This window comes from Oryx dammah, unplaced genomic scaffold, assembly GCF_014754425.2.
Source record: "Oryx dammah isolate SB20612 unplaced genomic scaffold, SCBI_Odam_1.1 HiC_scaffold_25, whole genome shotgun sequence".
Lineage (NCBI taxonomy): Eukaryota > Metazoa > Chordata > Mammalia > Artiodactyla > Bovidae > Oryx > Oryx dammah.
The window spans coordinates 4,358,935-4,373,159 of NW_024070209.1; positions in this window are offsets into that span (position 1 = coordinate 4,358,935).

The following is a 14,225-nucleotide window of genomic DNA, read 5'->3' on the forward strand; positions in this document are numbered from 1 at the left end:
CCAGATGTGGTTCCTGCCCTAGAGGAGCTTAGTCTGCTCTGCTGGGGAACAGAGATTCAGCCAGAGGCGTTAGACACCGCTCACATCCATTAGCTTGATGGATGGCTGTGTGCTGTCGTGTCTGTACGTACATGTGTGGACTTGGCCTCATTCTATTCTTTAACACCCAGTAGTATCTATTTTCTAGTTATAAATCTCATTTGGCCTAAACTTTATTGATATTCCTTGAATTCCTAGAAACCTCTGCCAACAATTGAGGTTTATTATTTAAAAGAAGTAAATGAGAAGGGGAAAATTCTTTAGGGAAAATTATTTTCTTTCGTTTCCTTTTCAGATACTTGTAGGGGTGGGGAGAAGTAAGAATTTTAGGAGAGATTCAGTACTGGGAGATCCTATGGCAGCTGATAACTAAAGATGATGCTGAAGACACGGAATTCTAGTTGCCCTTTATTTTCTTTTATTTGCCCTTTATTCTCCTAAAACCTGGCTCAGGTAGCAGTAACATTGGCATACTCGCTGCCTGTGGTCCCGTGTCTGTCCTGTCAAAATCTGGGCATCAAGCAGAAGTGCTGCCTGAAGTGAAGCCAGATCCATGAATTAATAAGCTTCAAGGCAGTCACAGTTTCAGTTCTACAATTACTGAACATCCGGTACGAATATAGCCTGGAGAGGATATAAAGTGGAAGGATACTAACTTCACAGGGCTGGTTCTAACTGGAAAGATAGCTATTTGCCACAACAGAAGCTGTCCATGCTTTAGTTAGCTTGAGGCCAGTTGTGGATATGAAAGTTGCCCCTGCTGATGTTTTCCCATCTTTTACAGGGCTAATATTGATTAACATGGGGAGAGGACCATTGGTTAATTTTTACTCAAAGAGTCTTAACAAATTTTGGATAAGTTATTTTAACCTTAGCTGTGCCTGACTAAAGGAAAATATCTAAATCTTCATTTGGATGTTTAGAAATGAAATTGTCCGGAAGAGTAAAAGCCTGTCGGGAGATGAGCACAGGCTAGAGCGTTTGTTTTCTGTTGTAATGTGACATAGTACCACAGTCTCAGCCGCTTAAAACCACATGTGCTCATTACCCCACTGTTTGTCTGGGTCAGGCATCTGGGCATGGCTTAGCTTGCTAGTCCACCTAGGGTCTAACAAGGTTACAAAAAAGGTATCAGCCAAAACTGGCCTCTTTTCAGAGCCTTGACAGAACGGGTATCTGCTTCTAAGCTCTCCCAGGTTGTTGGCAGAATTCATTTCCTTGTGACTATAAAATTGAAGGCAAGTTGCTTCTTTAAAAGTGGCATCAGAGTGAGAGACTCCAGCAAGATGGGTGCTACCTCTTAGGTAACCATGTAAATGCAGTCATCTGGATTCCATCTCCTTTGTTGCATTCCACTGGTTAGAAGCAAGTCACGGGTCCAGCCCACATTCAAGGAGGAGGGAAGTTCCACAAAGGCATGACCACCAGGGGCTGGGATCCAGGGGGCCTCCATGAAGTTAATATGCCAAGCCTGGTCAAGTCCATCCTCAGGCTGGACAAGGGGAATCCCAAGATTCATACTCCTTTGCCTCCCATCATTTCAAATCTTTTAGGGACTTCTTCTCTCCTGTCTTTGTGTCTCTGAGAATTGCTTTATTTCAGAAGGTTTGTCTGGCCACTCCTTGGTGAAACCATTAGCCCTTTGGTCAGGCTCAGGGAAGATAAAGTTAACTAAGTACTATCTTTTTAAGAGCCTCTCCAGTTCCCAGGGTCTTCTCAATCTAAATGGTGCCTCTTTTGGTCCAAACACCTGTTTTCTTCATCTTTTCTTGTTAACAGTACTAACTGTTAATAGGATGCTTATCATTCTGTCACAATTTCACCAAAGTTTGGAATTGCACTGGCCACTTTAGGAAGCTTTTGGCATGAGCAAGATTGTGTGTTTGGGAGGTACTTTAGAACAAAAAGTAAAGAAATCTTGATGAAGACATTATTTGTCTGGCATTGAAACATGTATAATATCATATAAGAAACAAAGCACCAGTCTAGGTTCAATACAGGGTGCAGGATGCTTGGGGCTGGTACACTGGGATGACCCAGAGGGATGGTGTGTGGGTGGAGGGGAGGTGGGAGGGGGTTTCGGGATTGGGAACACGTGTATACCTGTGGCAGATTCATGTTGATGTGTGGCAAAACCAATACAATATTATAAAAAAAAATAATAAGTTAATAATAATGAAAAAAAGACATTATTTGTCTTGTTTGTCTTTAAAAAAATTTTTAAAGACTTTTTTTTAATGCAGGTGGTATTCTTCCCTTCTTATATTTTGAGGAGTATTAAGTATTAACTTTTGAGCACACAGCTTGATAAAAATATCAAGGGTCTAAATTACTGTCTAAACCATCTGTCACCTTTTTCAAAGTATACATGTCACAGTCTGTTTTATACATTTAAACTTTTCTCAACTTTAATATCTTAGGTAAATAATTAATTAAGACTGGGGGACTTCACTGGCAGTCCAGGGGGTCCACTTCAGGGGGTGCAGGGAGGTAAGCTCCCACATGCCATGCAGCCCAGCCAAAAAAAAAAAAAAGACTGGAAGTCTGGACAGTTTCCAAGTAAGAAACAGATACAAAACGTTAGTCACTAAATAAAAATTTTACCCTTATTTCTTAGAATGGCAATCTAGTGACAAATGATGAAATGCCTTTGGATAAGATTACTTATATTTCTTTTTCCCTCGAAAGTAGTAAGACGATATGAAATGATTAGAGAAAAAATAGCTAAACAATATTTCATTTTCTGTCCTCTAATTTTCTTCATTGTCTGGAGAAAAAAATTATTGATCACTTTAGTTAATGATAATGTAGTTAATTATGCGTGTGTGCTTGTTTAGTCAGTTGTGTCTGACTTTTTGACCCAGTGAACTGTTGCCAGGGTCCAGCCCCGGTGGATCCAGGGTAATTCGAAGGGGAGACGGAGTTGGCGTCTTAGGAAAGAATTATTTAATTAGAAATATAAGATTAGGAAAGAATAGTGTAGTAGGAAAATTAGTGAAGGAAAGAGGCTGAATAACTTGGTTTATGCGGAAAACTAATAAAACCTCGAGACAAGAGGTTTGCACCATCTAAGTAGGCCACTGGCACCCACTTGAATAGCGGAGGGTGCCCCGCCTTGGGCCCCCTCTCACGTGGGTCTAGAAGCCAGGGCAAGTAAGTAGATGTGGTGAGCCTCCACGCTCCAGATGGGAATTCAGCCTGAAAAGGAGAGGGAGAAAAGACCACATGGGGGAAACCAGTCTTTCCAGTGACTGGCCCATCCTTTATTGTTCAGGAAAGCCTTTTATACTTTTGGCTGTACATAGAGATCAATGGATAATACAAAATTATGCAGTGTCAGCAGCCCTGACTCTTATAGAGACCAGGCTTTCTCTCTGCATACCTAGCTGTATACACAAGTCTTAGGTGATTTACATCGTCTTCTGGCCAAAAGGCCTATTAACATTTTACAGCCCTTTTCTGATAAGGGTCTGTCAACCAGAAAACTTACTTACCTTAATCGTGGTGTTCTTCCCAAAGTCTGGTGCCACTCTCAGAAAGCACTAAATAAAGTTACATTTGTACATAGCAAGGACACAACAGTTTATAACAAGGAAAGAGGAGTACAGTGATTTATAACAAAGAGAAAGTTCATTAACTCAAAAGTCTAGTATTGCTAACATCAAAACTACTATATTCCTTTTTCTATATCCCAATTACATTGATTAATATTCTTCAGGTGCCTAAAAGATAAAGAATATGGAGGCCTGGCGGCAAACATTAACAATGAAATCCTTCAAACTAATTCTTAGCTCTAAAAGGCTCTATATCTTTAAGATGTTTTAAGCTTCATGCTTCTCAAGGTTGAGGGTCTGTAAACAATCACAAGTTGTAAAAGTCTCCAACTGTCAGGCATGTTAGAGAGCCATCAGGATTTGAGCTGAAACATTCCTTTCATATGCAGGAGACCAGTTGGAGCTCTAAGTTAACTTTTTCAAGAGAAAGGTGGTCGGGGATAGCCCCCTGTAATGTCAGAAGACTATAGTATAGCAGACAGTAAACAGACAGATTTTGGTTTTGGGGTAGATGCTCAGGCAGAGGACCCCTTGAGACCTGACTCGCGCCCGTCAGGTCTCTCTGCATGACCTTGTCATGGGTGGGATCTCCTGTGCTGGCTCCCAGCAAACTGTAGCCTGCCAGGCTCTTCTGTCCATGAGATTTCCCAGGCAAGAATACTGGAGTGGATTGCCATTTCCTCCTCCAGGGGGTTTTCCCAAACCAGGGATGGAGCTCAAGTCTCCTGCATTGGCAGGTGGGTTCTTTACCACTGAGCTACCTGGGAATCCCAGAGGGAACATACCTCAACATAATAAGGGCCATATACAACAAACCCACAGCAAATATCATTCTCAATGGTGGAAAACCTAGAAGCATTTCCTCTTAAGATCAGGAACAAGACAAGGATGTCCACTCTCTCCACTGTTATTCAACATAGTTTTGGAAGTCCTAGCCATGATAATCAAAGAAGAAAAAGGAATAAAAGAAATCCAAATTGGAAAATAAATATGCATAGAAAATCCTAAAGATGCCAGCAGAAAACTACTAGAGCTAATCAATAAATTTGGTAAAGTTGCAGGATACAGAATTACTACACAGAAATCTCTTGCAATCCTATACACTAAAGACGAAAGATCAGAAAGAGAAATTAAGGAAACAATCCCATTCACCATCAGATCAAAAAGAAAAAAATTCCTAGGATTAAATCTACTTTCAGTTCAGTTCAGTCGCTCAGTCATGTCCAACTCTTTGCAACCCCATGAATCGCAGCACGCCAGGCCTCCCTGTCCATCAACAACTCCCGAAGTCCACCCAAACCCATGTCCTTTGAGTCGGTGATGCCATCCAACCATCTCATCCTCTGTCGTCCCCTTCTCCCACCTTCAATCTTTCCCAGCATCATGATCTTTTCAAATGAGTCAGTTCTTCGCATCAAAGTGGCCAAATTATTGGAGTTTCAGCTTCAGCATCAGTCCTTCCAGTGAACACTCAGGACTGATCTCCTTTAGGGTGGACTGGTTGGATCTCCTTGCAGTCCAAGTGATTCGCAAGAGTCTTCTCCAATACCACAGTTCAAAAGCATCAATTCTTCGGCACTCGGCTTTCTTTATAGTCCAACTCTCCCATGACTACTGGAAAAAACCATAGCCTTGCCTAGACAGACCTTTGTTGGCAAAGTAGTATCTCTGCTTTTTAATATGCTGTCTAAGTTGGTCATAACTTTCCTTCCAAGGAGTAAGTGTCTTTTAATTTCATGGCTGCAATCACCATCTGCAGTGATTTTGGAGCCAAAAAAAAAAAAAAAGTCTGCCACTGTGTCCACTGTTTCCCCAACTATTTCCCATGAAGTGATGGGACCGGATGCTATGATCTTCATTTTCTGAATGTTGAGCTTTAAGCCAACTTTTTCACTCTCCTCTTTCACTTTCATCAAGAGGCTCTTTAGTTCTTTTTTGCTTTCTGCCATAAGGGTGGTGTCATCTGTATATCTGAGGTTATTGATATTTCTCCCAGCAGTCTTGATCCCAGCTTGTGCTTCCTCCAGCCCAGCATTTCTTGTGATGTACTTTGCATATAAGTTAAATAAGCAGGGTGACAATATACAGCCTTGACGTACTCCTTTTCCTACTTGGAACCAGTCTGTTGTTCCATATCCAATTCTAACTATTGCTTCCTGACCTGTGTACAGATTTCTCAAGAGGCAGGTAAGGTGGTCTGGTATTCCCATCTCTTTCAGAATTTTCCACAGTTTATTGTGATCCACACAGTCAAAGGCTTTGGCATAGTCAATAAAGCAGAAATAGATGTTTTACTGGAACTCTCTTGCTTTTTCAGTGATCCAACGAATGTTGGCAATTTGATCTCTGGTTCCTCTGCCTTTTCTCAATCCAGTTTGAACATCTGGAAGTTGATGGTTCACATATTGTTGAAGCCTGACTTGGAGAATTTTGAGCATTATTTTACTAGCGTGTGAGATGAGTGCAGTTGTGTGGTAGTGTGAGCATTCTTTGGCATTGCCTTTCTTTGGGATTGGAATGAAAACTGACCTTTTCCAGTCCTGTGGCCACTGCTGAGTTTTCCCAATTTGCTGGCATATTGAATGCAGCATCATCTTTCAGGATTTGAAATAGCTCCACTGGAATTCCATCACCTCCCCTAGCTTTGTTCATAGTCATGCTTTCCAAGGCCCACTTGACTTCACATTCCAGGATGTCTGGCTCTAGGTGAGTGATCACACCATCGTGATTATCTTGGTCGTGAAGATCTTTTTTGTACAGTTCTTCTGTGTATTCTTGCCACCTCTTCTTAATATCTTCTGCTTCTGTTAGGTCCATACCATTTCTGTCCTTTATTGAGCCCATCTTTGCATGAAATGTTCCTTGGTATCTCTAATTTTCTTGAAGAGATCTCTAGTCTTTCCCATTCTGTTGTTTTCCTCTGTTTCTTTTTACTGATCACTGAGGAAGGCTTTCTTATCTCTCCTTGCCATTCTTTGGAACTCTGCATTCAAATGGGTATATCTTTCCTTTTCTCCTTTGCTTTTTGCTTCCCTTTTTCACAGCTATTTGTAAGGCCTCCTCAGACAGCCATTTGCTTTTTTGCATTTATTTTTCTTGGGGATGGTCTTGATCTCTGTCTCCTGTACAATAAATCTACCTATGGGGGCAAAATTACTTTCAAAAAGTAATAAATTCATATCAGCAAAAAATAAAAAATGGGGGGAATTGATCTTCCTAGGTTAGTTATATGTCTATTAAATACATTTCAGTGAATATATTTTTTAAATTAAAAGAAACATAGTCCTTGGACACAAAGACTGGTACCATAAAACTATCTTGTAGAAGTTTTCTCCATTGTTCTGAAATTAAAAATTCTCTCCTTGGCCCCATTCCCTTTCATTATAAATTTGAACAGGCACTAGGGAACAGCTTCAGTTAAATGGAAATCACCAGAGGCTCTTGGCTTATTTCAGTCTTTCTTTACCTCCAGTAGCCAAGATGTGTATCCGCCTTAAGTAAGAACCACAGCAGCAATAATAAAAGTATGAAAACTTCAGTTGATTTAGTTCCTGGGTCTCCATTAGTCTTAATGGCTCCCCATGCTGTGCTATATAGACTTCCACTGACAGTAAACCCTTGGCATCTTTCAGGTAATCACCTAACCAGTGGTAAACTGGTGCTGTTCCTTCACACATCGCTGTCCAATATTGTCACTCTAAACCCAGCCACCTCCTTCCCTCTCCCACAAAGGGACAGCCCACAGTTGCTTGCCTCAGGGAACTAGCCATACCCTAAACTGACCTTCTAAAGACTCCCCAGAATAATTCTTATTTAATTGTGTGTATAGATTATACATACTTAGTAAAATTAAAAATTACTAAGCAAGCTGGGTCATCAGACTCAAATTTGCCCTTGAAATATAAGCTTTCCTCAAAAGTTATATCCATTTGGATTTCCTTGGTCCAGAGATTAAGAATCTGCCAGACAACACAGGGGATATGGATTGGATCCCTGGTCCAAGAAGATCCCACATGCCACGGAGCAAGTAAGCCTGAGCACCCTAGAGCCCGAGCTCCACAAGAGAAGCCACCACAGTGGAAAACCTGAGCGCCACAATGAAGAGCAGCCCGCCACTCACCCCAACTAGGGAAAGCCCAAGTGCAGCAACAGAGACCCAGTGCATCCGTAAATAAATAAATATGTGCAGCAACAAAGACCCAGTGCATCCACAAATAAATAAATATTTTTTTAATATTTAAAAAATTATATCCATTCAATGCCCTCTCTCAGATCTGCCCAGTAACAAAACTAAATATTTATACTGATAGGCTAGGTAGCTGATTTGGAGTTATTCTGTAACATTGAAATGCTTTAGAAACAAATGTGCTGATCATCACAGGAGCCCTACAAAACTGACAAAGAATTAAAGAGCCTTGAAGTGCTTTTCTACATGTAAGGAGGTGGACATAATAAAAAGAAACTTAGCAAGTATGTTTGTGATATTACCCACAAAGCAGAGAAAAATCAGCAGCAACATTGGGCCAGCATTGGTAGGGTAATTTTAAAGATACCACTGGGGGTTTTTCCACTGCTCGTCCTACCTGCCAGCAATGCAGTTATGACAAGACTCGACAGGATGTTCAAAGCCCCTTTGAACACCTTGATTTCCTCTCAACTGGTGGTGGTTGGGGGTGAGGCAGTGTATTTCTGATTGTATTTACATACTACAGGGCAAGCACAACTGTGGATATAAGGATAAATAAAACACCTGATTCTTTAAAGGACCCTGCTGTATTCTGGGATGTTTTCAGTGTGTTCATTGCTTGGGTTTTATAATCTGGGACTCTGGCTTTGTAAGACTTGTCACAAGACTCACGATCCTTTGGTTTCTGGTACTTGCCTGTGTTATGGTTGGTCATTGTTGTTATTGTTCAGCTGCTAAGTCATGTCCAACTTTTTGCAACCCCATGAACTGCAGCACAGCAGGCTTCCCTGTCCTTGACTATCTCCTGGAGTTTGTCCAAACTCATGCCCATTGAGTTGGTGATGCCATCTAACCATCTCATCCTCTGTCATCCCCTTCTCCTCCTGCCTTCTATCTTTTGTCATTGTATCCTGTCCAAAATCTTAAATGCTGCTGTGCAGTCATTGTCACATCAGATGACTCATCCTATGACAGAAGAGGGGGCATTAGCTCTGGTCCAATAAAGACTATGCCCTCTGGACATCTTCCTGGTCTCACCTGGCAAACTTTCCTGTTTTGTTTTTCTTTTTTTCCACACCCCATGGCATTCGAGATCTTAGTTCCCCAACCAGGGATGGAACCCATGCCCCCTCCAGTGGTCCTAACTGCTGGACCCCCAGGGAATTCTCTGAATCAGCAAACTCAACAAGTGAAAAATCTGGCTGTCGTGGATTCATGCCTGTGGTCTGATTTTGTCTTTGGCCAAGGAGGATCATTAGAGAAAAACAACTCTGACAGTCAGGAGCTGGCTTGGAACCATCACACCTTGGTGTGTCTAGGAGCTGGAGCAATTTCACAGATCACCAACATCAGATAAAGCCACTGTGTGACTGATGGTGGTTTAGTTGCTAAGTTGTGTTCGACTCTTGCGACCCCATGGACTGTAGCCCACCCACCAGGCTCCTCTGTCCATGGGCTTCTCCAGACAAGGATACTGGAGTAGGTTGACATTTCCTTCTCCATCTGTGACTGACGGATCAAGACAAAAACACGCTTATTGTGTAATCATGTCTGAGCATAGTTGAAAACAACAATATTGTTCAAGCCAGAAAAAGGACTGAACATTCCCCTCTTCTGGGTATCGTGAGGGCTGCTGCTCCTTGTCACACAGCTTCAGCCTCACTTCTTCCCTCTCACCTTCTAGATGAGATTAATGAAGATACCAGTCATAAAGCCGTCTCTTTTTCCTGACAGCGTCCAATCCTGAGCAACCCCTGCTTCTTTGAACACTCATCAAAATCATCTAATAAAAGCCCAAATCTTGTAAAGTCCTTCCCAAAGAACTGTTTCTGAGATGCAATAAAGGGAACTTACCAAGCTCCAGATGTGTCTTTTGGTCTGTGGTGAGCCAGCACTCTCGATGCTAATTCTTTTTTTTTTTTTTGGCTGCGTCAGGTCTTAGTGGGGGCACTTTGTTGTGTCTTGAAGGTTCTTTCATTGCATTGCACTGGCTCAAGAGTTGCAGCGTGGGCTTAGTTGCCCCATGGCATGTGGGATCTTAGTTCCCTGACCAGTGGTTAAACCCAAGGCGCCTGCATTGTAAGGTGGATTCCACTGGACCACCAGGGAAGTCCCCTGATGCTAATTCTTGTTGCTCTCATGGTCTAAGCTGCTAGGATCTCTCCTTAAGATCATTCCACTCAGCCTCCACCTCTTTAGAGTATCTCTGTGCTCCTAGCTTCACCACAGGTAACCCAGTCTGCTGGTTCCCCTGCTTGGAGAACTTGCCAGAAAGAAACTCAAGTGGTCCAAGTCTTCCTTTTGCTTCTGTGCAGGGGGATCCATCGCTTCTCTGCTTTCTGCCATTTCCCAGCATGGCTGGTACAATTCCAGGCCCTCAGGATGGCTTGGCATGACATGTGAGGGGAATCTCCAGGGAAGAGAATATGAGGTCAAGCCATGAGGGTGAGGAACAGGGTGCAGGAAACGGTGGGAGTAACCATCAGGTGCCGCTACCCCACCAGGACACCCTGCTCCTGTTCCTCCCTGTCTGAGGCTTTTGCCCTGCCCTCCGCATTCCCAAGGACGTCCCTGATAAGGGCCACTGTCAACAACTGCATGTCATTATCTGGCTGTGAGGTGTCTTCATACATGTACATGTATGGAACCTCCCAGAGCTGGCATTCTGCTGTTTGGGAGCCTGGAGAAGATGCTGCTTCCACTGTCCCCACTTCAGTGTCCACAGCCCTCTTGCTGAGCCTCCCTGACACCAGCCTCCACCTTCTCAGTGGGCCCTACAAGGTCTCCCAGCCTCTGCTAGAGTGCCTTCCACAGGCGCATTTTCCCTCCCTGCACCTGTCCAGGCTCTCCTCATTGTCTCCCTTCTCACTGGTGAGTCCTGCCCCACCCACTTTCCCACCACATCACTGGCTTTTGTTTTGCCCCTCCCTTCTCACTGGCATTTCCTGCTCCCATGGCTGGCCTCATCACTTTGCTCCAGAATGCCCTAGCCACTGTGTCCTCCTAATCGTCACTCCTCCTCTTCACTCTACCTCATCCCCTCTGGCTTCCTTATCTTGGCCACCAAGGTCTTCTCTGCCATTCGTCCCACCTCTTTCCCACCAGAGCCCTTTGTGCCCCTGAACTACAGTCTTTTTGGACCATCCTTCAGCCCTCACCAGAGCACACTCAGATACACACTCTTGTTCCCCAATTAGACTCCCCCTTTGTCTCTGGGGGTCTTTTCTGTACCCCCATGTTCATAGCAGCATTATTTACAATAACCAAGACATGGAAATAACCTAAGTGTCCATCAATGGCTGAATGGATAAACAATGTGGTTGTATAATGAGCATTGCATGCTAAACACTGCAGTTGTGTCTGACTCTTTGTGATCCTTTGGACTGTAGCCCTCCAGGTTCCTCCATGGGATTCTCTAGGCAAGAATGCTGGAGTGGGTTGCCATGCCCTCCTCCAGGAGATCTTCTTGACTCTGGGACTGAACCATTGTCTCTTAAGTTTCCAATTGGCAGGCCACTTGTTTACCACTGCACCACCTGGGAAGCCCCATATTATTCAGCCATAAAAAGAAGGAAATCCTATCGTTTGCAACAACAGGAATGGACCTTGACAGCATTATGCTAAATGAAATAAGTCAGACAGAGAAAGACTGATGGTGTATGATATCACTAATATGGGGACTCTTAAAAAAAAGAAACAGCTCATAGGAAGAGAGATCAGGTTTGTGGTTACCATAGGCAAAGGTCCAAACTTCTAGTTATAAGCAAATAAATCCTGGGAGGTAATGTACCATGTGATATCTTGTTAACACTGCTGTATGATGTATTTGAAAGTAAGAGTAGATCCTAAGAGTTCTCTTCACAAGTTAAATTTTTTTTCTTTTTAATGTGTCATCATGAGATGATGGACATGAACTAAATTCATTGTGATCATCATTTCATAAAATGTGTAAATCACACCATTGTGCTGTACACCTTAAACTTACACAGTATTATGTGTCAATTATGGGGGCTTCCCTGGTGGCTCAGTGATAAAGCATATGCCTGCTAATGCAGGAGACGTGGATTCAACCTCTGAGTCAGGAAGATTCCCTGGAGGAGGAAATGGCAACCCACTCCAGTATTCTTGCCTGGAGAATCCCATGGACAGGGGAGCCTGGCAGGCTGCAGCCTGTGGTCAAAAAGAGTCAAACACCACTGAGCAACTTTCACATACACAGTACATTCATTAGAGAATAAGATTAATTTGCCATCACTGATCAGTATTCAATGGGTTGGGAAGTTCCCTGGAGAAGGAAACGGCAACCCACTCCAGTACTCTTGCCTAGAAAATCCCATGGACAGAGGAGCCTGGTGTCCATGGGGTCGCAAAGAGTTGGACACGACTGAGCAACTTCACTTTAATACCTTTACTAATAGGGGTACTAATGTACGCTTTGCATACAAAGCTGCTATTGAAACACACTCTCACCCCTTTGAGCAGAAGGCTTCTCTCCTCTCAGATTGCATCTTCCATATTCTGAAGATACCCATGACTCTCACAACTTCCCCCTCCAACTCTGCTCTCACTGGGGGTACTAGACCTCAGGACTTTTCAGAGGTCTTCCCTGGTGATGATAGTGAAGGCCTCCACAGATCTCCATAGTGTGGACACTCTCCCCAGATCCCCCTGAGAAGACCCCAAGGCCCAGAACCATCCATAGAGCCTCATGCTCTTCACCTGTCTTCAAAGAATGCCAAGTATATGAGACAACGTGGTGATAGACCCTATCTCTTAGCACTGCTCTGTAAATAAGAGCATAGACAGATGCTAGAAAGATAGATAACAGAAACTAAAACAACCCATGCAGTGCACATATAGGAAAGTCTTCGCAAGCACCACAGTGTTGAGCAACTGTGAGGAAAACTAACTGTGTTTTGTGCACTCATAAACCCCACAACAATACCTTCAAAACTGTACTGCACTTAAGATGTATCTTTTTCCCCTAAGATACTCTTGTCAAAACATTCCAGAACCCAGGACGATCCTAAGATCCATTAATTATATTTTTGCAAGAAAATGAAACTAAACATGTGTGTGCATAATCCAGTTTAACCTAATTAGTATGCTTTCTATAACCTTAATAAAGGATAGGAACACATATTGGAACAAAATTTTTATCTGATCATTTTTATTTTAGATCCATGGACACAAGCTCAAAGGATGCCTGAGCAGGGAACTCTTTTTCTTTAGAGAGGACTCCAAAAAACCTCCTCAAAGCTGTAAGCGATAAGGAATTTTTGTTCTTTACCTGTAAAAAGGCTAATCCAGATTCTCTGGCTCCAGTTCCTTAAGTCAGAGGTAGCACATCTTTGAAATACCTTGACCAAGAGTTCACTTTGTAACATGTCTTTGTCTTAATTTTAGAATTCAGTATGGGAAAAAGGCAGGAAGTAGTGACGGAAGGCTGGGGAATAGAGGCAGCAGGAGGGGACGCCAAGCCCATGGAAGAGCCTTAGGAAATGGAGAGGTTTGTGTAGACCTAAGAGTTCAGAAGGGGCAGACAGCCTGGGGAACAGGTGGAGGAGCACAGACCCTGCAGAGGGAGGACCATGAGTGTGAGCGACTGAGTGAAGGACATAGTGGGAGCAAGAATTAGGTAGGCTAGGAGAAACACAGTTAGGAGCAGAGCCACACGGAGAATTAGGGAAGCCAAACCTGTTGATTTTCACAACATTGACTTGGGATGTGCAAGCAGATAAGATGGGATGCTCACAGTCACGGCTCCATATGGTTTTGCCAGTTTCAAATTACAGTGAACAGCCTCCAGCAACTTATTTCATTCTTTAAAAAATGAGAAAAGCTGTTTTTCCTCAATGATAATTACACTCAAACTGGATTTGACAAAGCCAAGCACTGGAGTGGTGTTGCTACTCTTTGCTGCTGTTAAATTTGAGCTTGTCAATCAAATAGGAGTTCAACCCCAGGCAACCAGCAAAAAAGATAAACAAGTGAAACAGAAATGAAAAGCAATTCACACCCAGATTCTGGTGGCTGCTGGTGTGCAGCCCTTCTCAGGATGCCAGAGCCTGCACATTCGTGTAAAACAGTGGTCCCTAACCTTTTTGGCACCAGGGACAAGTTTCCTGGAAGACAATGTTTCCACGGACTGGGGGTGGGGATGTGGTTTCAGGATGATTCAAGTGCATTACATTTATTGTGCACTTTATTTCTATTATTACATCAGCTCCACTTCAGATCACCAGGCATTAGATCCTGGAGGTTGGGGACCCCGTTGTAAAGTGTTCAGGCTCTTTAACCTCAAAAGTACAATCAGAAACCATGCCTTCCCATCTCTTTCTGCCCTTCACATTTTTAAAGCTTCAGCCATGTTTTAACCTCTCATCTTAAAAATAAACAGCATAGCTTTTCTGAGGAACGTATTGAGTGAACCCAAGCAATAGGAA